This window comes from Bubalus bubalis, chromosome 1 (assembly GCF_019923935.1).
Source record: "Bubalus bubalis isolate 160015118507 breed Murrah chromosome 1, NDDB_SH_1, whole genome shotgun sequence".
Classification (NCBI taxonomy): domain Eukaryota; kingdom Metazoa; phylum Chordata; class Mammalia; order Artiodactyla; family Bovidae; genus Bubalus; species Bubalus bubalis.
Window position 1 is genome coordinate 179,375,339 of NC_059157.1, and position 23,638 is coordinate 179,398,976.

General features: G+C 48.3%; 1 protein-coding gene and 1 long non-coding RNA gene across 4 annotated transcripts in view; both read right to left on the bottom strand.

Moving 5' to 3' along the window:
• Positions 1 to 23,638, bottom strand: part of EPHB1 (EPH receptor B1) — a 463,088-nt gene that overhangs the window by 357,383 nt on the left and 82,067 nt on the right. The window lies entirely within an intron of this gene.
• Positions 1 to 23,638, bottom strand: part of LOC123334807 — a 38,041-nt gene that overhangs the window by 4,221 nt on the left and 10,182 nt on the right. Inside the window, exon 2 of one of the 3 annotated variants that reach the window (XR_006552948.1) lies at positions 1,643 to 1,708. The exons of the other annotated variants lie outside the window; for them this stretch is intronic. This is a non-coding gene — a long non-coding RNA (uncharacterized LOC123334807). The remainder of the gene's footprint in view (positions 1 to 1,642; positions 1,709 to 23,638) is intronic. 3 annotated transcript variants of the gene reach the window in all.

Genomic DNA, 23,638 nt, shown 5'->3' on the forward strand with positions numbered 1-23,638 from the left:
GTATACTGTATTGGTGTTTTTCTTTCTGACTTCACTCTGTATAATAGGCTTAGGGTATTATCTTCACTCTACTTTAAAAAGTGAGCAGCCAGGAAGCACATGCACTATGTGAGGCCAACTGGCAGACCTAAAGATGTAAGAGGTATGATGCCTGCTCCCAAAGGCCTCGGCTTCTCAGCCCAGATGAGTTCAGTTATGTCCGCCGCATCTGAGCACCTGCTTCACACTATACCTGCATCACCTCACACGATTCTCACAGCAGCTTATGCAACAGGCTCTATTATCACATGTCTACAGGAAGAGAAACTGAGGCTCAAAGAAGATGAAACCTCATAATATACTGTACCCCAAAATCTTATCCCAACCAAGGTCCTGTCTTACTGCCCTGCCCATTCACCTTGATGGCTTTATCAGCTTAGATCTCCAAGCCTATGTCTTGCCACTCCTGCCCTGGGGGCATCAAGCCCTGGGTCCACTTGTCTCCCCACCACCTCATAAACTCACCAGGCGTGGTTGTGAGTCCTGCCACTGTCTCACTGTGCTGCTCCCTAGAAAGTCCTTCCCCTCAATAAGCTCAAAGTCTAGTGTGTGTTTTGGATGGTCAAACAATGGGGACGAGATCAATTTTAGCATGTGATAAACACTATCCTTGGAAAGATATTTATTCTGTCTGACAGAAGAGGAGCTTAAGCTGAGGCTTAGCACATGAGCAGGAGTGTGCTAGTCCAAGAAGGGTGGAAGGACACTCTCAGCAGAGAGAAGAGCAAGGGAAAAGGCACTGAAACATGCAAGAGTGAAGTGCTTTGGGGGGCGGGGGAGGTCAGCAAGCTGCCTAGTGCAGAATCTCAGATAGATGCACAAGAGTGAAAGATTGCCAGGCCAACCTCAGCAGCAGCAGTCTTGCTCTCTGCCTAGAACACCCAGCAAAAATATCCCATAAAAAGAATCCAAAAAAGAATATGTGTGTGTGTATATGTAACTGAATCACTTTGCTGTGCGTCTGAAACTAACACAACATTGTAAATCAACTATACTTCAATTGAAAAAAAAAAAAAGAGTTCCATAGTCCCTGGGCCCCCATGGCTGAGGATGCTGATAAAAATCATGCTGCTGACACTCATGTACCAGGGGTCCACAGTGACGCACCCCTCCCTACTAACTCCTGGGAAGTGTCCTGGATGCACCCCAGGTGATGTGAAGTGCCCGTGGCCCATCTCTGTCCTCCACTCTACTGACCAGCACCCTGGGAATTAAGAAAACCTCTGCCCTGTGCAGTGGCCCCTCTGTCCCACTCCCTTGGGGGACCAGCCCAAATCAGAATTCTGTGCATTGCTAGACCTGAGCTCCCAGCCTGTGAGCAGCATACCCAGAACTCCACAGATTCATTCCAGCCAGGAAAGGAATCATCAAGGTGCTCCCAGGCCTGGAGGCAGCACTCCCGAGGGTCGGAACCCCTTCGGGGCTTCTCGGTTGGGAAACAAAATGGTACACGCAAGGGAGCGGGCACTTCCAGTCCTGAGCAGCAGTTGTTTCCTCAACAAGCAAGCAGACCCCGCACAGACCCCGCTCTTCTCCACAGATGGGCGCCTGGGAAACACAGAGTCGCTTCCAGACTACAGATTGTGCCGAAGCCCCGTATCACCTGCTACATGCAGACTCTACTGCCACTTGTCTGGAGTCTCCTGGGAGTTGGAACATCAGGGCTGGCCTGCCACCAAGTAGAGAGAAGTCAGATCAGTGCCACGAAGTGAGGCTGACGGCTAGATGCTGGGGTCAGGGGGAAGGAGGGACCTGTGGAGAGGGACCTGTGGAGATGGGCCTGCAAATCCCACCCTCCTAGCTTCTCCCCCAGCCCTGCCGTCAGAACTCCTGCCACATGATCAAGTCATTTTTTTCCATCTGACAACGGGGCTGTTAATGAAGCCCATTTACAGGATGACACTTGGAGTTGTGAGATGGTAACTATGAAAATGTAACTGAGAGGAGCCGGACATGCCGTCAAGAAGCTGGGATGACAAACGCACAGCCTGAGTGCAGCCACACCTCTCCCCCTGCACACAACACACATGGCCAGAGACCCAGGATGCTCATCCACCAGGTCACTGTCTTCCTTACCCTAGTCTGCCTGGAGATGCCCCATGCGATGCCAGCTGGCACACAAGACATGGATTTGCTACTTGGGACTAAATCAGCAAATCCTTAAGCCAGGAATCCCTGAGGGATGTTTAATGGTGACATACATGGGTGTCACAGCCTCAGGCCACAGTCCCCAAGCGGTTTGGGTTCTATGAGAAGAGAATCTGCCAGCAGAAGGGGCTCTAAAACACCTCCCTTCCTCAAGGCATTGAGAGCCAGCACCCAGAGCAGAAAAAGGCTTAGGCTTGGGCTGTGGGGGGTGGAGGGTGGGGCGGGGGAGGGGGGATGAGCAACACACACTCTTGTGCTGGGCCTAGCCCAGCCCTGGGCCGTCCCAGCCAACCGTTCACTCATCAGCTCTCCGGTGCATCAGTCACCAGTGCAATGGAAGGACAGGGGCTGGAGATTTGAGAGTTGGTGGTCAGTGGAGGCCACCCAGAGGATGTCCCTCTGAGTTCTGGATGAGTTGCAGCCCCAAAGAGACCAGAAGGGAAAACATTCCAGGCAAAGGAAACAGACAGTGCCCATGTCTGGCAGCTCTGTGAACAAAAACCATTTGGGGAACACTGCTTTGCGGGCCTGCACTCCCAGGGTGGCCACGCTCTCCCGCGAGGCTGCTGCTGCTCCGGTCCTCCTCCCTTTCTTTGCCCCTGGACTAAGTCCCAGGGTTTCAGAGAGTGACTGGGATTGGGGCACTATCCCTTCAAGATGCTGCACTCACCACTCCCCAGACCAAAGAGAGGTGGGAATCTTCCAGGGTCCTAAGGATCAGGAACAAAGCTGACCAAGAAGAAAACTCTTCTTTAGGAATAAATCTGATGAGGGGACTGGGTGTACCCTGGGTCTGTCAACTCCAAGCTGGTTGTGAGAAAGGATCAGGGAGAACCTCTTCCCTCACTCATTCAGGGACGTTCTCTGGGATATAGTCTCCCAGCCAAGAACTGGAGCCTGCCTCCTTCCACCCTGGGTGCCCTCATGACCCCACCTGCACAGCCCAGATGTGTCCCAGGTGATGCGACAGATACCATGTGAGGGGGGTGACATTCACCAGAGAGAACTTCCCACCAAGGCTGAGCCTTCACCATCCTCCCTGTCACTGAATCAAGAAAGCAGGGGCTCTGGTGGGGCCTTCATTCAGATCACCACCTCTGTCAACACCAAAACCATGGCGCTTTCTACTTTTAACAAATCTGCCTTAGTGGGGCTGCTGTCTGAGCCTGACACCCAATGGAACTGCTCTCAATGAGCAAAGCAATGAGGGCAGAGGGTACGGGGTGGAGGAGGTTGACTCCACAGAGATCTGCAAGTAGAGACCAGGCTGCATGGGCTGTGATGGAAGGAAACCAGCAAGTCAGCTGGCAAGAAGAAAGATGACTGGTGTCATGCCAATAGAGACTGTAATAACGGCTGCCATCAGGAGATCCAACCAGTCCATCCTAAAGGAGATCAGTCCTGGGTGTTCATTGGAAGGACTGATGTTGAAGCTGAAACTCCAATACTTTGGCCACCTGATGCGAACAGCTAACTCATTTGAAAAGACCCTGATGCTGGGCAAGATTGAGGGCAGGAGGAGAAGGGGACGACAGAGGATGAGATGGTTGGATGGCATTACCGACTCAATGGACATGAGTTTGGGTAAACTCCAGGAGTTGGTGATAGACAGGTGCTGCGGTTCATGGGGTCAAAGAGTCGGACACAAGCAACTGAGCAACTGAACTGAACTGAACATCACCATTATCATCATAACAGCCACCACAACAACATCAACTCTTACTGGGCACTTGCGATGTGTCAGGTGTGGTCCTGGCACCTATGTTGATCCTCAGTGACTCTGAGGGAGGTTCCATGATGGTCTCCCTTTACTGACAGGACAGCTCGCATCCAGTGGACCAGGTTATGGGAGGGAGAGCTGAAGAGAACGGGCAGATGCTAACAAACCCTGACCCAGCATCTCTGAGATGACTTCTGTGGGGCACAGGCAGGCACAGAGAACCCTCTGAGGTCTGGGTGCTCTGCATGGCATCTCAGTGCTTCTTCCCTGGCCTCAACACACCACATACCTGACCTGGTGAGCCACTCAGATACTGCTCTTTCCACATCTCCCCAGTGGTCCCAGAAAGATCCCAGAAAGCCTACAACTCCCTGTTACTGGCACATGGAACACAGGGGTCAAAGAGAAGATTCCAGTTCCTTGTTTCTTCCCAACCCGCACCCCCCCCCTCCACCATTTTTAAGCCCTGTATGCCCATCCTGAAGATGCTTGGCAAAGCCTGCAGAATTTGTGACTTCCTTGGTGGCACAGTGGATAAGAATCTGCTTGCCAATGCAAGGGACATAGGTTCGATCCCTGGTCTGGGAAGATTCCACATGTCACGGGGCATCTAAGCTTGTGTGCTGCAACTACTGAGCCTAGGCTCTAAGGCCCTCGAGCTGCAACTACCAAGCCCTCGTGCCAGTACTCCTGAAGCCTACAGCCTGTGCTCCGTAATGCGAAGCCACCACAGTGAGAAGCCTGTGCACCACAATGCCGAGTAGACCCTGCTCATTGCAACTGCAGAAAGCTCCTGTAAAACAACAAAGACCCAATGCAGCCAAAAATTAATTAATTAAAAAAAAAACAAAAACACTGAAGAATTTGGGTTCAAAAAGAAAGGTAGAGGGCAACTTTATGGAGGGACCCATGCACCTTTCATCTGGGGTCTAAACTGTACCCACATCCCCAGGCCAGCCCATCTGTTCACAGTGTAAAAGATAAACCTGGTATGCTTTCCTATTATTACACACCTTCTCCAGTAGTTTAAACCTCAATAGAAACTTCAGCTGCCCTCTTAACATTCGGTAGCTTTTCCTCTTAGAGCTTATAAACAGCGAGTTCACTTTTGCTTACAAGAGTACTAGAAAGATATTTGAGCATGTACAATAGGAAATGTGCATGTTTTCAGATTCCGTATCTGCACACAAAAGGTCCTGGCACCATAGCTTTCTTTTCAGCTTCTTCCAAGCCCAGAAAATTTCCACTTCAAAGCTGCGACTTTCTTATTTCCTTTGTGGAAAAAATGCATTGGTAACAGTCAGAGATGAGCCGCTCCAAGCTCAGCCTCTGCCACACACGACCACAGTTTCCACTCACCAACATGCCCCTTCTGCGCTGGGCACCACAGCCACGCCTGTGTCCACTTGGACCCTGATTCTCTGTCACTAGGCAAAATGTTTAATTCACCAGCCACCCAGCGGGCCATCAAATGCAGAGTGAGAAGACAAGATAGAAGTGGTTTTGATCTCTGTGTATGTCAATTCCTGGGAGGCAAGCTTGGCAGGAAAAAGCAAGGTTGCCCCACAGGGCCACAGGGAAGGTGCAGGGCAAGCAGAGGGCTTTAGAGCTTTCGCAACACAGACTCCTATTTTGTAATAATTTCTTTTAAATGATACCTGTTAAGCTGCAAATCTCCAGAAGAAAGGGGAATGGTTATTAAAGCAGAAGATCTGGCCACACATTAAAGAGTGGAAAGCCTGTTTCCGTGCCCAAGGCTGGAGGCTGTCACTGCCTTCAGATGCTGAAGATTTACTGAACTCCAACAAGAAAGAGAGGCCCTCGCATAACAGTTCCTCATTTCCAGAGACAAAGAGAAAATGAAAAACTAAGAAAGAAAAACACCAGTTATGGGAATAAAACCATCAGAAGGGAACGTCTTCCAGGAACAAAGCACTTGGCTTGTCAATCTACCTCTGCAGATGGGAGGTGACCACAGGAGAAGGTGGAGGAAGTGCCCTTTCTATGAGTGAAAGTGAAAGTCACTCAGTCGTGTCTGACTCTTTGCAACACCATGGACTATACAGTCCATGGAATTCTCTAGGCCAGAATACTGGAGTGGGCAGCCTTTCCCTTCTCCAAGGGATCTTCCCAACCCAGGGATTCTTTACCAGCTGAGCCACAAGGGAAGTCCTTTCTATGAATGTTTGTATCCTCTAATGCTGAATGAAGGAGTGAGTCTCCAAGAGTCCAAGGCAGAGAGTCTGGGGACAGAGGCTGGCTGGTCTGCCACCAGAGCCCTTGTTACAAACAGTACTCTTTATCATCCTTCCAGAACCTTATTTCATTTGCCAGAACCCAAGGAAATATCCAAACCAAAAATACTGGGCTTCAGAAACAGTGGGCAGACAGTAAAAAGGACAATACAGAAAAACAGACTCTCAGAGAGGAAACGTTATCTTTCCTGGAGGCTGGCAGTGGCTTAGACAACCTCCTGAAAGGCTTCTAAGCTGAGAAGCTTTAGTCTTTGCATTCCTGCTTCAAAAAATTCAAAGTGTATTAACAGAAGGGTCCTCAGGTGAGGAAACTGAGGCTCAAGAGCGGAAACTGAGACAGGGGGAACAGCCTCAAGACAGCACGTTGAGTCAGGTCCTCCCGAAGCTGAGAACTTGCTGCCAGTCCACCCCTCCCTCCACCAGCCACATGCTGCTCAGCTCAGACGTGGTGACAAGGCATGCCCTGCGCAGGGACACCTCAGGATGAAATCACCAATCAGTCCAATGTATACAGAGAAAGCCTCACATGCATGAGCTACGGGAGTCCCACACGGAAGAAAGCTTGGCCCCTCCTCCCTGAGGCTCTGGCTTTTAGAGGGGATAAACCAGCATGGATTCAACTAAAAAATAAACAGGAATAAAGGAGAGTGGGAAGCAAATAGAGGAGAAAATGCACATTCCAATGCCAACATCTCCCAACAGCAGAGGGAAGAAAAATGCTGTTGTTCTCGGTATTCTTTTCTCCCCTCCTCTCCTTCTCCTCCTCTCCCTCCCTCCTTCCTTCTTTCCTTCCTTCCTTCCTTCCATCCTTTCTTCCTCAGTTCAGCCCACAGGTTCTTAGGGAGCAGTGCCCAGTCTGCAGCTAAAGCCCAGAACATAACAGGCAGGAGCCCAACCCCCAGGGAGCCTATGGTCTGGAGAGAACAGACATGCCACAAGGAGTGGACCAAATACTTACATCATGACCTCTGCACTAAGTGACACGTGGAGGAGGATGCCAGCGGGTGGATAGATAAGGGGAGCTTGCTCAGCACAGGGGCCTGGGGGGTGTGAACGTTTCCTAGAAGCAGCAGCTTTCGGACTGAAACAGAGGGATGGGTAGAGGGACCTGCTGAAGGAGGCAGGGCTGCTGCCTGGTAGGAAGCAGCAGGGAGAGCCATCCTGGTCCAGAGCTGGCACTTCTGAGCAAGTGAAAGGCTCCCATGGGCATCTGCAAGTGTTTGTTGTGCGTGGCAGGGGCGGGGGAGCGTGCACTTGGACTTGAGCGAGTGGGGAGGAGACCGGCAGGCAGGGCCTCCTGGGGCACATTAAGATGTTCTTTGTTTGAATTTATGGTGTGTTTGCTTGTTTTCCTGCTGTATTCTCAGTGTCCGGGGATACTGCTGAAGTGTGTTTGAGGCCAAGCAGCCCATGAATGGTTTCTTTCACTCCTTTCAGTTGCCACAGTCTAGGTTTACACTCTTTATGTGTATTCTGGATGCAAACCATAAAGGTGTTACACGCCTACACTTGCTAACGACACAACTAATTAGGTCTATAATCAGGACAGTCTCTAGGCTTCTGAGACCACTGGCACCCAGAACCACACGATGGGGAGGGTAGACAAGTCAGGAACATCTCTTCCTGCATTCTCACAACTTAATTGGGTCTCAGATGGATGACTTGAGATTTTTCATTATATTTGGCTAGGGAAAGATGTAGAGGACTGATAAGCGCGGGCGAGCACGAGCCTTCGTGCAGGCTGCAGGCATCCTGTTTGCAAGGGGCTTGACCCAGGCTACACAGGGTGGTGAGCTAGCCGGGATGCAGCAAAGCAATCCATTTATTATAATTCTGCTGAGAAGAGGCCCAGTAAATCAAAGAGACAACCTGACTGCAAACAAATTACACACCAAGAGATAGGAAGGAGGGAGAAGGGGAGGGCAGAGGAGAGCGGTAGCCAATTGGGAAAAGTGAAAAAAAAAGGGGGGGCGGGCGGGGAAAGGGAAAGCCAGGGAATAGGGACCTACAGGGATGCCTGGAGTCTGAAAGACATAAAAAACGGAGCCTAATTTGTCCATCTGGAAGAAAACGAAAAAGAAAAGCATCCAGGAAGAGAGATCCCATTTGCTGGTTATCCCCAACTTACAAATCCTTGACTTAAAAAAACAATTGCCCTTTGTTCTCCCAAGGGGTCACCTAGGGAGTGATTGATGGGCAGCTACTTTCTCTGGAACAAGGGCACTGAGTTCTCTTTTCTCATGCAAATAGAAGGGGCCTCTTCTTAAGATAGAGTTAACCTGTTCCTGGTACCCCTGCTGCAAGCACGGAGTCCAGCCTAAGTATCCTCCAGAAGCCACTGCCCTTCTGGAGATGAAGACACTCTCACTGAGCCAAGGTTAGAAAGGATGGGCTTCTGGAGAGGGAACTTCGCCCAGGTTCCTGAAACCAGAATGTGACAACTGGGGAGCAGCTGTGGCTGGGAATGCCACCCTAAACTCCTGGGAGGGACATGAAGCAGTAAATGGGCTTCAAGGCCAGGAAGAAGTGTTAGTTTGACTACGACTTAAAACATCTTTTTTTCTGGGAAAATAAACTCCTAGATCCACATGTCTCCTTTACAAATTCAACGCTGAAAAAAGAACCTGCTTGGAAAGCTGTGAAGTGCTTCCACTGAAGCAATAAACAGAGCAGACAAGAGGCTGGGAAATCTGCTTAGACAATGAGTTATATCTTGTTCTCCAAAATGCACTTCTATGGGAAAAAACCCAACTAGAGAGAGAAAAGTATGAGCTATTACAGGAGGCTGTGGTCCATGGTTATTTCCAGAGAATCTGACAGGCCCCTCCTGTTTGAGGGGCCATCTTTTTCTGTGACAAGATTATGAAGGAGACCACCTCTAGAAGGCTGAAGGTCTGTGGATATTTGGGGACCAGATAATCATGAGAACTAACTGGCTCTTAGTATAAATGTTGAGGCTGTAAGGGGGACGCTAACACCCAAATCCCACAGGGTGGGTGCTTCATTACCACTCAGGCAAGCTTTTGAAATCAATCTTTCTTATGAATATCTGTGCACAAATCTTAAATAATTAGCCAAAAATCCAATAACACCGTGAAGGACCCCAAATTGGGTTGACTGCAAAGCAAGAATGCTTCAATAACATAATTTAACCAGACTTCTCAGGAGACAGGTAAGGTAGTCTGGTATTCCCATCTCTTTAAGAATTTTCCACAGTTTGTTGTGATCCACACAGTCTGAGGCTTTTGCATAGTCAATGAAGCAGAAGTAGATGTTTTTCTGGAATTCTCTTGCTTTTTCTATGATCCAGCGGATGTTGGCAATTTGATCTCTGGTTCTCCTGCCTTTTCTAAACCCAGCTTGTACATCTGGAAGTTCTCAGTTCACGAACTGTTGAAGCGCTGTGGACAGTGCCTGCAGTCGTGAAATTAAAAGACGCTTGCTCCTTGGAAGAAAAGCTATGACAAACCTAGACAGCATATTAAAAAGCAGAGACATAACTTTGCTGACAAAGGTCCGTATAGTCAAAGTCATGGTTTTTACAGCAGTCATGTACAGAATATGAGAGTTGGACCATAAAGAAGGCTGAGTGCTGAAGAATTGATGCTTTCAAACTGTGATGCTGGAGAAGACTCATGAGAGTCCCTTGGACAGAAAGGAGATCAAACCAATCAATCCTAAAGGAAATCAACCCTGAACACTTATGGGAAGGACTGGTGCTGAAGCTGAAGCTCCAATACTTTGGCCACCTGATTCGAAGAGCCAACTCATTTGAAAAGACCCTGATGCTGGGAAAGACTGAGGTCATGAGGAAAAGGGGACAACAGAGGATGAGACGGTTGGATGGTATCACCAACTCAATGGACATGAGTTTCAGCAAACTCAGGGAGATAATGAAGGACAGGGAAGCATGGTGTGCTGCAGTCCATGGGGTCTCAGAGTTGGACACAACTGAGTGATTGAATAACAAACAACAAAAACCAGATTACTAGATTCAAACATTGTCCATGCATCTCAACAGACACTTAAGAGACAATAAGTAAAACAAAAGTCATTCTTAATTGTTTGAAAACTCAAAATAATATCAAGATAGATGGCTATATTTCTGCCACGATGATACATGCTTTCTCAACACAGAATGCTTAATGGAAAAGCAGATTTTTCGCCATCAAAATTAGAAACAAGGCAAAATGTCTAGATTTATCATATTGAGCAGTGTTGTGGGGAAAAACAATTTGTACAGGAAATCAGGTATATAAATTGGAAAGGAAGAGACAAACACAGTCAACGTTGGTAGATAACATGATTGCATGCCTGGCAAACCCAAGACAATCAACTTGCAACCTACTCTAAATGGTAAAAAGACAGGTTATAAAAGTAATATCTGGAAAGCAAATTTACTACCACCCAACTGGAAGACACAATGGAAGAGAAAATTCTCATTTATAATAGCACAAAAATGACATAATACCTGGAAATGTACTTAGTATGAAAAAAAGATAAGTCCATATTCTTGGATAAGAATTCGAAACATCATACAATGTTAATTATTCATGAATTAATCTATAAATTTAATTTAATGAAGCTGTGTATTTATATGTTAATTTGCAAGTAGTTGAGCTAATTCTAAAGTTGGTTTTTTTTTTAACAGCAAAACAAACAAGTATACTCACTTCAAAGAGCAGTCTGACTCTAAGATGCCTGAACAAGTGTATATCTGATGAACAACTATGCCATTCCTAGGTATAAATCCAAAAGATCCACAGGAAATTCTTAGAAATGCACAAGATGTCAGTAGAAGTACTGTTTATAATGGTAGAAAATGTATACAAGCTCAATGCACAACAACAGGAAAATGAACAAATTGTGGTATTTTCATACAAGAAAATACCACCCAGCTGTGGCAATAATGGACTAGAGCAAGTTTTCTCACTTGGAAGAACCTCTCAAATATAATGTTGAGTTGGGAGAAAAGGAGCAAGATTCAGAAGGACACAAAGTATAATACTATTGATATAAACTTCAGAAACATCTAGGTTACTGTTAGGCTTCCCTGGTGGCTCAGTAGTAAAGAATTCACCCTGCTAATACAGGAGATGAGGGTTTGATCCCTGATCTAGGAAGATACTCTGGAGAAGGAAATGGCAACGCACTCCAATACTCTTGCCTGAGCAATCCCATGGACAGAGGAGCCTTGTGGCTTACACTCCATGGGCTCACAAAAGAGCTGGACATGACTTAGCAACTAACAAACAAGGTTACTATTGTGTCTAGGTCCACATACATAGGCATTAAAAGTGAATAAAATTCACAGAAACAAAATCCACCAAATTCAGTGGCAAGGAGGAGCCACCCTAGTGGGTGTCCTCAGGACACACAAGAGGTGGATCCTTCCCCACCGCCCTCCCCCGGCACTGCCAGCAAGAAGAGCCGATTTCCCAGTCTCCTCCCAGGTGAGCTCATTGTTTGGAAAGGAGCGTCACTTCCAAGCTGTGTGACCTTGTCTCTCTCATGCTGCCCACACACAACCATTGCATAGGTTCAGTTCTGTTTCCAGTCAAGCCACCATCTCCCATTTGTTGGCAGAGCAGTGTCTCCCAAGAAACTCTGGAGGCACCGGCTTGTGGCAGGATACACCCTGCCCTGAACAAGCACTTCTGGATCCAAAACCAGGAAATACTGCTCCATCTCCTTCACCAGGAGCCCGACGGTCTGCCAAGTTGGCAACATCTAGGTCTGCTCACTTGACTTTGCTGTGTCCAAGGCTTCCCAAACTTTCTAAGCCATAAAACCCTCCTTTCTCACAACATCAACTATGTCCCACAAAATTCCCTGAAAGAATGTAAGGAAGTTTGGTCAGGGTGTCCTAGAGGTATAGAACTGGAGAAGGCAATCTGCCAGTTGCTGGCTAGTTCCAGTTCAGTCGCTCAGTCATGCCCAACTCTTTGCGACCTCATGAACTGAAGCATGCCAGGCCTCCCTGTCCATCACCAACTCCCGGAGTCTACCCAAACCCATGTCCATTGAGTTGGTGATGCCATCCAACCATCTCATCCTGGCTAGTTTAGTTCAGTTCAGTCGCTCAGTCGTGTCTGACTCTTTGCAACCCCATGAATCGCAGCACACCAGGCCTTCCTGTCCATCACCAACTCCCAGAATTTACCCAAACTCATGTCCATCGAGTTGGTGATGCCATCCAGCCATCTCATCCTCTGTTGTCCCCTTCTCCTCCTGCCCCCAATCCCTCCCAGCATCAGGGTCTTTTCCAATGAATCAACTCTTCACATCAGGTGGCCAAAGTATTGGAGTTTCAGCCTCAGCATCAGTCCTTCCAATGAACACCCAGGACTGATCTCCCTTAGGATGGACTGGTTGGATCTCCTTGCAGTCGAAGGGACTCTCAAGAGTCTTCTCCAACACCACAGTTCAAAAGCATCAATTCTTCCGCACTCAGCTTTCTTCACAGTCCAACTCTCACATCCATACATGACCACTGGAAAAACCACAGCCTTGACTAGACGGACCTTTGTTGGCAAAGCAATGTCTCTGCTTTTTAATATGCTATCTAGGTTGGTCATAAAGTTAACTGTCTTCAAATCTGGGACTGCTTATCAGATTATAAATACAAATAGATGATTAATGGCATGTTTATTTTTCTGAAGGAATCACAAGAAACTGTTATCAGTGATAATCAATGGGGAAAGACATGGGGGTATAGATTGGGGAAAGAAGCTATCACTTTCATTCTGTACTTTCTCCGCTGTTTGTATTTTCTAACATATTTTACATTGTACTACTTTTTTTGGCTGCACTAGGTCTTCTCAATTGCTGCTCAGGCTTTCCCTAGTTGTAGTGAGAGGGAGTTACTGTTTGTTGTGGTATAAAGCCTTCTCATGGTGGCGGCTTCTTTTGCTAGAGCACAGGCTCTAGGAGAATGGGCTTCAGTAGTTTTGGTGATGGGCTTAGTTGCTCCACAGCATGTGGAATCTTCCTGGACCAGGGATCAAACCCATGTCTCCTGCATTGGCAGGCAGATTCTTATCTACTATACCACCAGGGAAGTCAGGTACTACTTGTTTTAAATACCAGTTCACTGATGCTCTGTTCATTATTCTTCAATCATTTATCCCTCATCTTGGATTAGGTCTTCAAGTTCACTCATCTTTCCTGCAGTGCCTCATCATCCTTCAATTCTATCCAGTGTATTTCTCATCTCAGATGTTCATCTCTAGATGTTTAACCCGGACCTTTTTTTTTTTTTAAACATCTCGTTTGTCTCTTCTTATCATGTTCATACATTCCTCTACCTTCTCACAAAGCCAGGATGACTCTGCACCATTAGAATCCAAACTTTTTTTTCAATTACTTGAGGGAATTCCTTTCAGACCTGCAGCCTGAGAATCATTGCATCCACTCCTTGTGTTTCCTCAAAGGGCTGATGTCAATTCCAGCATGCCTTTATTTGTATGATTCAATAAATGCATGCTGATTGATAGACCACAGTTCCAAAGATCAGGTCTAGATAGCTGGATTGCGCGATTTCTGTTCATTGGCCCACAAGTGCCTCCCTTGTGCCCACACATGTCAGGTGTGGGTACTGCACAGTGGAGAAAACTGAGAGGCTTTCTCACTTACACTATTCCAGTGCCCCAGTACCTTGGCTTTTTAAAATGCAAAGATTCAAATTAGCCAAAGAAAATATGGTCTGGGTAATTCAGGTCTTTTGAAAGAAAAAAGTATTGTTAACTTGCATCCTATTGCTTGTTTATGCTGACTTTTGATATTTTATTTAACTAACAGAACAGTGGCCAGTGCTCACTCAGTCTTTGAACCCTAGCTAATTAGAATCCACCATACACTCTGGCAAGAACAGACCACCTCCTGATCAAAACTTCTGAATCCCCAGGAACAGCATCTGAGCAGCTTTGGCTTCCAGCATGTATTTTAGAGTTAAAAGAAAGCTTACACTCATTTATTTATAATAACCATATGCATACAAAAGGCTTCTATGAGCCTTCAGAAAGTGATTAGAATTGTGATTGCTCATGGATTCAGAATTCTTCCATCTGTGCCCTGCCCAACAAGGAACTTTTACATCCCAGCTTCTCTACACCACCACTGTTCTCCAATATGCTGTGGGGGACCACAGCCTCTAACACATGGGGTTCAGCCAATGGAACACTGCTCGGACATTCAGACACTATGTCCCAGAAGTCCGACCACAGTCACAGGGCCTGACACATAGAGATCAGCATGAAAGGCAGCACAGGGCAGTACTCCTAGCTCTACAATGGACGAATGGACCTGGGCTCAGATCCCATCCTTCGCCCACCTACCAGCAGTGTGACCCTTAAATTCACAGCGACTACATTTCTCTACCTCTTAAACCAGGGGAAGCAGTTTGTGATTCATACAGTTGCCATGAGATGATGCATAAAATGCATTTAGCACAGTGCCCAACACAGGGAAGGTCCATAAGACACCTTACTCTCCCTGACCACTGCCCTCATCCTCCAAGGCAGGGCAACATCTGCCCTTTGAGCACCTCAGCCCTGCTCGGAGCTGCTATGGAGGCTCCATGGTAATCAGAGATTACTCAGGAAGGTCCAGTCTCAGAACAAGCAGTGATCTCCTTGTCTCCCTCCCCACACACACCCATTTCTCTCCATGAGAGAAACAACACCCTTTATTTATTCATGGCTAACTCAGGCTTAGTCTGAATTAGCCAATCAGAGGATGAGATGGCTGGATAGCATCAATGGATATGAGTTTGAGCAGACTCCTGGAGGTAGTGAAGAACAGGGAAGCCTGGTGTGCTCCAGTTGACAGGCTTGCAAAGAGTCGGACACAACTGAGTGACTGAACAACAACAACTCAGTGTTCATTAAAAGTTAGCCAAGGAACCCTCTCTTCCTCCCCAAATCTAAAACTTATCACTTATCCTTTCTAGGAGAGTTTAAAGTTGGTCCTGCTTGCATCTCAGAATTTTACAGCACAAGGATTAAAAAGGCCATTTCAAACTCAGAACTCAAACCCCCCTCAACATTTTTGGCAGGAGGTTGTACAACCTCTGCATGGGATGAAGGGCTCACTGTCCCCCAAGGCCGGACATTTCTTTCTAAGACAGCCAGGGCCCAAATCAGAGACTCGATGTCAACTATGTATTAGGGGCCCTTTTCCTTGCAGTGCCTCTCACATCTGCCTTTGAGATTTTTCCCTTGCCAGCCTGCCCTCATTGTTTCAGTGGTTCTTCTTAGGAAAGGATTCCAGAGCCTATTCTTCAAAACAGACTGTGGCTTGTTTCCCCTCCTCCTGAGTGGAGTGCCAACAGGGTGGAATATCTCCTTCCAGTCCCAAGAAGTCCTAAGGCAGGAGGAAAGAATAGTTCTTACACCATTCTTCAGGTTTCCAACTCCATCATGTTCGAGATACACGCCCCCCCCCCCCCCACACACACACACACACACACAAGCTGATTCTTCATGGTGAGTCTCTGTTATAGCCATCTGGACTCTGATGCTTTGTAATTAGGAATTTTTTTTTATAGCTTTAATTATTTCCTCTGTTCTCTTTTCTTTTTTATATACAATGAATCATTCTGCTCCTGAGAGAGGAAAAATAAAAAGATTTTTGAAAGTTATAGCTCTAATTTCAATAGAAAGAGATGGGGCTTTGAGGAATATGAGCATTTGTTGTATTTTCTGAGTCCATTTTTCATCCCCACTGGTTAATGAAGATGTTATTTCTCTCTTGCATTTCGGTTGCTAATTTCTGACAAGTGTGTTTTTCAGTTATGGCTGGTTGTATGCCTCTTGGTTCATCCCTCTTTTGTATACTTTATGAAATATTCAGTTCTTCTTGATAGGATGAGGCTTGATTCTCCCCTGGCTGTGATTAATTGTGTTCGCATTTTAGGACCTAATTTATGTTTATACGATTCCTCTAGTGTTTCCATTTTCTTTTCTAATTATCCATTTTCCTCCATCTTTTTCCCTGAAATTAGTACTGAATTAGCTTGCCTCTGATTACAGTCTTGGACGCATCCCAAAGAATATTGTTGGACAGCTCCCCATTATCATTTCATTCCATGAATTCTTTGTTTTGTTTTTGCAATAAAGCTTTATTAACTCTCCGTGAACCCTCCTTTTCATTTGCTCAGTCATTTCTGATGAGAAGTCACACCAGGCTACGACCGGATGTTAAGGCAGTCACTCCCACATTCTCTGCTGCTGTCTGCCAAGTCAAGTCAAGCTCTTTTTAAATAGTCAGAATTCTAGGGATTAAAAATAAGATCTATGCCTGTGTTGAAGGGCCAATTTCAATTATTTATTTATTTACTATTCTGGTGGACATCTGTTGAGGTAGCTCTGCTGATGGACAAGAACCCATCTCTATCCTTTGCCCGGTCTCCTGGCCTGTATGTCTTTCCTGGTTTATAATGACAGATCCCTTCTGACCCGGCTCCATAGATGACTGGCACTCAGTCTCTGCCAGTAGGTCTCTCCAGTGGCCCCATTAGTCTGAGGCAGGTGGGGCCCCAGGTGAAGCTGCTCTGGAATGAGGTACCTCTCATCATCAACCACCAAGACACCTTTATCTCAAGTCAGCCTATTTACAGACTAGGGTCCGTAATTTGCTTCTTGGTATGCTCTCTTTTCTGACAATTCATCACCCCTATCTGCCTACACACCTCTACATGCCCCTCCTACCACATGCAAACTATATACAACATTCTACTATGTACCCGTTACATACCCAGTATGCCCATGTACCTGTGAAACACATGCCCACTGCCTCTTCCCATGAACCTGTGGGACCTCTGCCTCCCTGGGAGATGCTATTTTCTGCATTAGGGATGTTGGCACAAGGGCTCTGGGTGACTGTTAACAAAAGACCCTTCCACAGCCAGCAAAGGCTTGGCTACTCTCAAACTGTTTTGACCAGGGTCCCTCTGCAACCCTTGACCTGCCAAGGTGAGTGCAGAAATGGTGCTGTTTCAGTGATGAACAACTCTACACCCCTTAACTGCACCCCAAGTCCAGAACCCTTGGCTATGGAATTCTCACACCACCCCTTCCTCTCACAGATAAAGCAATAATATCTCTTTCTTCTTGAAAGCAGGACCCAGAAGCCCAATTCCAACCTGCCTAACCTTCTTATGAGGACACTGCAGGGATTCTCCACAGCACTGTGAGCCTCACCGCTCGATCCTGCAGCCCAGACGCTCATCGCTGCAGTCTCGGCCTGCGAGCGCTGGCTGGTGCTCCGAGGGCCCAGGAAGATGAATCTTGGCTGAGCAGCGATGTGAACCTTGCTGTCTGGCCTTGTGGGCCCTGGTGATGGGCCCTCGATGCCGTGTCCTCTGAAGTGATGGAGACTTGGCTGTGTGAAGGGCAACTGTAGCCTCCAGGAAGAACCTCTGGTGGGGTGGACGGCATGCTGCCCCACCCTTAGCAGCCCTGCTGGGAACCTTTCCAGCCAGTGGCAAGAGGAATGAAAGCAGAACCAGCCTTTACCACCCATGGGCTGCACCTGGCCAGCGCCACTGCTGAGCAGACAAACCAGCCCTGCTGGCCTCCTCACCAAAGCCCCTCTGTAGCCCTAAGAGACTGTTCATGATTAAAATGTCACTGAGGTGTCCTGAAGAAACACGCTACCACAGAAGGCTGGAGCAAAGCAGCCGGGTCTGTCCGCACTCCCCCCTCCCTGCCCCCTAACTTTCCCCAGTCAGTCCTTCAGCGGCTGCAGGGCAGCAATGTCCCTGTCACCTCTGCTTCTGTGTTTACTGTCTGGCCAGCTGCAAAGGGGCCAGTTCAGACCAAAGCAAAATGTTTCCTCCCACAAGGTCTCTTCCAGCCATGGAGCAAATGGCACAGTTGCAAAAAGCTGAGAGCAAAGTGTGGAGCGCTGTGTCTGGGAAGGCCCAGTGTTTGGGGTGGGCAAGATCCCAGGATGCTCAGAGATGTCCCTTGGGGTATGTGGGCTTTTTCCATCCTCATTTATATCACCTCCCTACCAACTGGATCCTCTCCCACCCTCTGTGTGTGGGTGGTAAGTCACTTGAGTCATGTCTGACTCTTTGTGACCCTACAGACTGTAGCCTCCCAGGCTCCTCTGTCCATGGGATTCTCCAGGCAAGAATACTGGAGTCAGTTGTCATGCCCTCCTCCAGGGGGGATCTTCCCAACCCAGGGATCAAACCCAGGTCTCATGTCTCCTGCATTGGCAAGCGGGTTCTTTACCACTAGTGCCATCTGGGAAGCCCCAAATGGATCCTACCAATACCCATTTTGGATTGGATTTTGCCTGTTACTATGGCATCCAACCCACTCCAGTGTTCTTGCCTGGAGAATCCCATGGATGGAGAAGCCTGGTAGGCTGCAGTCCATGGGGTCGCACAGAGTCAGACACGATTGAAGCGACTTAGCAGCAGCAGCAGCATGGCATCAGTCTAGATTTGGATATAAATCATTCTACAACAATTCTGCAGACCTGTCTTTTCTCTTCCACAATTTTGTCCAAACTAGGCTCCCTTCCCCTAAAGCTCAGGAAATGGAACCAATCTCCCCATACTGAATCTCCATCCTTTATATTTCTTGATGGAATCATTGTTTGGTAAATGCTTTTGGCTTGGCACTGGGATCAGATGTTGGTTTTCCAGGCTGAGAAGTGATCCAAAGATACCAGTTTCCCAGAAAGTCTTAAAACTTGGGCTCTGCTTTCTGACCAGCTCTGGGCACCTTGGATATATTACTCTATATATGAGCCTCAGTCAAGTTTTCTGAAAAATGGGAGAGAGGATTGAAAGGAGCAGGGTTTTCTAGGTGAGGGGGAGAAGCAGACACCATTGTGACATTAAAAGAAATTTTAGGGTAGCACCAGACACCAAACTAAATCATACTGAATGACTTAGAAAGAAATGCAGCTCTTTCTAACTTCCTTTCCATCCTTTTGATTACCTTAAAGAAGAAAGTCTTAGTTTGAGTCTGACATTTCAATAACACCTCTTTAAACCTGGATACTCAAAAACAAGAAAACCAGCTTTAGATTTTAGCTAAAGCTTAATATTTTTTTCATTCGATTCATTTTAACAGTTGCCTTCCATTGACTGCATATTTTCCATGTTCTAGATTGATTTAAACTTTCTTTTACAAATGAGTGCACTTAGGCTTTTAAAAGGTGAATCGACAATAATACAATGGTGAGCCGACAATAGTAAACTCCTGGCAAAAATTCATCATGGTGGTTGGTATGTGAACAACAGAAACGGAGGAGATGCTGGGCTCTGTGGCCCTCTGCATCTGGACTCCTGGCTAGGAAACCCGATCATGACCATAATCGCAGCTATCACAAGGGGATAAGATCCTCCCTTTCCACCAGCCAGAGAAAGGCACAGCAGGGAGAGAGCCCTGTCTCCAGCACTCATCCCCCAGCCCCCAGCCCCCGGCCCCCAGCCCCCAGTGGACTCACCCGGTGCTTGGCAAGCAGATCGCCCCCTGATGGCCAGGGATGACAATGCCAACTCCGGGGGTTAGTTACCTCCACTGACACAGTGGTTTTTAATTCCTAAGGTTTCCAGCCTCTCTTTGTTCTTTAATAACTTTACTATCAGCTACCAACTATCCCTACCCCACTATCTGGCTGATTCTCCATTAAGAGAAGAGCAAATATAAATTTGGAAGAAGGAAAATGAATTATTCAGAATAGCTAATTTCACCTGGGCCATTGTCTTAAGAAACTGCTTGAAGAGCAGCTTGAAAATTGTTCTTAACTCATGATGTACAAATATCCCTCAGAAAGATCAATGGAGACAGAAGGTTCTCCTCCACGAAGCACCAGCCTTCCCAAGGCCACCCTCAGCTGGGGTGTGAGCAGCTGACACAGCCAGTGCGGCCCTCACCTGCGCTGGGAGGACCTGTGCTCACAGCCACGCAAGGGCAGAGGTGGGGAGGGGCTGGCCTTCCCTCGGCTGCCACTCCACCCCCTGATTCAACTGCACCCTGGCAGCACTGAGAGCTGAGGCATGGGTGAGGGGGCACTCCTACTGCTGAAGGGAGGGAGAAAGGCCTAGAGCGCTGGGTCCTGCCTGAACCCTGCCTGGTTGGGTGACACTGTCCGGCTGGGTACAGCCTCCCCAGGGTCCCCAGGTGAGGGGGAGGCTGCAGGCCCCCCTACAATAGAGCCACACCTCCTCTCCCACACAGGAAAGCACATGTGAGTGAGGGGCAAGTTGTTATAGGGAATAATCTTGAATCCCAACACTTTGTTAAAGAAGCAAGTAGGTTATTCACAAACTTGGAATTTTTTTGTCATCAATGACAATTTCCTTATGGTCTATCCTGACTGACGGAGACCTCGTTTCTGCAGTTGGTGCTTTGGGGAAGATAGTGTCCTGGGTGTGCTCAGGGAACCATCAAAGTGGCCAGCGGAACATGGGAGCCTGAGAGACAGTGGAGGACAAGGAGAGCTGTCCAATAAGGAAGGGACAGAGTTCCAGGGCCAGCCCTGCTCCTGGGGGCTGAGGTGCTGGCAGCTGCATGGATTCCTCCCCAATATGGAAAGGACCAGCTCCTGTGACACTGTACCACTCATCCCCATCCTTGCGGGGCAGCATCCCCATCGGAATCTAAGGTTCTCCAGGTATCCTGTCTGTGACAGGACATCTCAGCCCGCGAACGAGCGGCTCCAGTGATGGATCTTATCAGACCACAAGACCCGCAAGATCTGGACTGCTGTACTCGGCAAGGGTCCACATCCACCACCATTAGCATCGCCCAGAACCATGACCCCAGTTCTGCCATCTGACTCCAGACTTCTTAGTGCGGTTCTCCTTGTGCATGAGCTGAGGTTGCAGTTCAGTGGGTTCCCAGGTACCGAGTCCCCATGGGGTGCAGGCCTGGGGTCAGGCAGCGGGGAGCCAGTGCTGAAGGCAACACCCACCCGTCCTCAGGCAGCTTGCAGTGTAGTGGGAGAGACAGGTGCATGAGCAAAAATTCCTCCCCTTGTATAGAGAGTAGCAAGGCACTTGGGCAGCAAACAACCCTTGAGGTGGCAGGAACAGTCAGGGAGTATGCCGGAACCTTCTGTGCCTGCCACCCAGCATTTACACACTTTTCTTTTGTAAGAGCACCCAATTCTGCTCCAATAAACCAGTCCCTCCCCATCTCGGTCCAGGAGAGTCAAAGACTCCCCATCCTGCCCCGATCACCTGCCCCATCCTAGCCCATCACCTCCAGCCACAATGGAGGGTCAGTCACATGAGTCAAAGCAGCTAACAATGCTCCTGCCTAAGGTCTTGTGTGGCCCCACTATGGAGATGCATCACTGTCTGCGTTTTAAGCCTGATCTGGTGACGGGCCATCTTTGCCACCACTTTGGGGGCCTAAGAATGAAGCTTCCAGGGAAGACAAGAGAGCCACAAGATAGGAGAGATCAAGTCCTGGTGCTGTCTGAGCACCTGCACAAAGCTCTTCAGTTCTGTGAATCAAAACACTTCCTTTTCCTTGAAGCTATTTTGAGTGGCATTTCTATCTCTTGCAAGCTTCCAAAGGCTGAATCGTGAAGGCTGGGCAGGAAACTGGCAAATGAAGAGGAAGGGAGGAAGAAGAAAGGGCAGGGAACCCAGCACCAGCCTGGGTGTGTCTGAGAACTGCACCTGCTGGGAGTTTCACCTGGAGCTTGGGGAGGCAGGGGAGTGAGGAGGATGGGCAGGGGTCCGCACCAGAAGACTTGGGAGCCAGGATCCTTTCCCTCAGTGGCAGAGCAGCCCCAGACTGTGAGCCTGGGGACAGGACTGTGCCCCATCCTTCTCCCACCTAGCTGCTTGCCTTGTATAGAACTCAGGCTACATATCTTATGTGAGTTATGACCTGAAAGGTTTGGAGTAGAAAGACGACAAGACCACAAGAGCAGTTTCCCAACACTCCCTCCAGGGGCTGTGTGGAGGACGACGGCACAGAGGCCAGACCTGGTGCTGGGAGGCTAGTTAGAGGGCGGAGGCAATGGTCTCCTCTGCAGCAGGAGATGACAAAGACTCAAAAGAAGCCCTGTGGTCGCTTGCCTGACCTGTTCCATTTGGAAGTCTTTTTTAAAAAGTGCATTAAAGACCTGGACGAAAAATAAGTACTTGAGAAGTGGAATAAAAATAAGTAAACATAATAATCTTCTCACTTAGGTGTAGCGATCTATGGTGTTTCAAGCCCTCTCAGCAACATGAGCTCATCACCATGTTGAGAGGTGGTTATTATCCACATATTATAAAATGTGGAAATGAGAGCTCGACGGTGCTGAGGAACTTCCTGTGACCACGGCAGCATCCGCACAGGAGCTCAGGGAAGAATAGGTCTGCCAGGCCATGTGCCCAGGCCTCCCAGGGCACCACAAAGGCCACTAGTCCCCCTACTCCCTGGAGCTCTGCACGTGAGACCCAGGCCAAGACCTCTCCACGCTGCCCACATGCACACCCTCCCCAGTGCCAGCAGCACCTCCATCTGCCCACAATCTCCCTCCCAGCTGGCCTTCTGCTCCCCTCTGCCTGCCAACACAAGCCCTAATGAGGGACCAGGTGGGCAGGTCAGCTGTTCCTGGCTGATTCAAATGGAAGAGGAACAGGACAAGGCCCCGCATCTCCCCAGGAGCCGGGAGAGCCACCTGCTGGAGGATGAACTGGGCTGCCCCCTTCCTCACCTGGTGTCACTGTGCAGGGTCCCCACCTCGAAGACTGTCCAGGTGCCACAAGCCCCATGGCAGGCTAATCCCTTGGGAGATGAGTTCCTAAGGTCACCAGCCAAACTCTGGGCCGGACCCCAAAAGGGATGCAAAAGCCTGGCCCACTGGCCTCCCAGGTCAGACAGGAAGGGGAGGGAGGTGAACTGATTCCCTCAGACAGGGGCCCACCTGAAGTTCTCAGGAAGGTGCAGTGATGCAGACTCAGATGCCACAGAGCAGGGAAGGGGCGCCAGTGGTGGCAGAGTGGGGGCCCACGCTCCACAAATGCTATAAAGAACACGTGCATGTATGTTTGTGCTAAGTCGTTTCAGTAGTGTCTGACTCTTCGTGAACCCATGGACTGTAGACTGCCAGGCTCCTCCGTCCATGAGATTCTCTAGGCAAGAATACTGGAGTGACTTGCCATGCCCTCCTCCATAATTAACACAGGTACAGGTAAACGTATAGGTAAACCCTATAATGAACGCAGCCTCCACACTGGGGGGCCTCCTGAAAACTCTCCAGCAAGCAAGAAAGAAGAGGAATGTGTCTCCTCATTAGGAGTTATTTCTGCCTGTGCTTTTCAGATGGGGAATGGACAGTCACCACACGCCCACCACATATTCAATCCAAAGACCCTGCCAGGCCATCTTGGCCAGCCTGTTGCCATCAGAGGTCAACCCCCATAATTCTAAGCTGCCCACAGACTTTCTGGAAAGGTGGGGGCAGGGAATGGTGCATAATAGTTTTAAAATCTGTTGCTAATGTT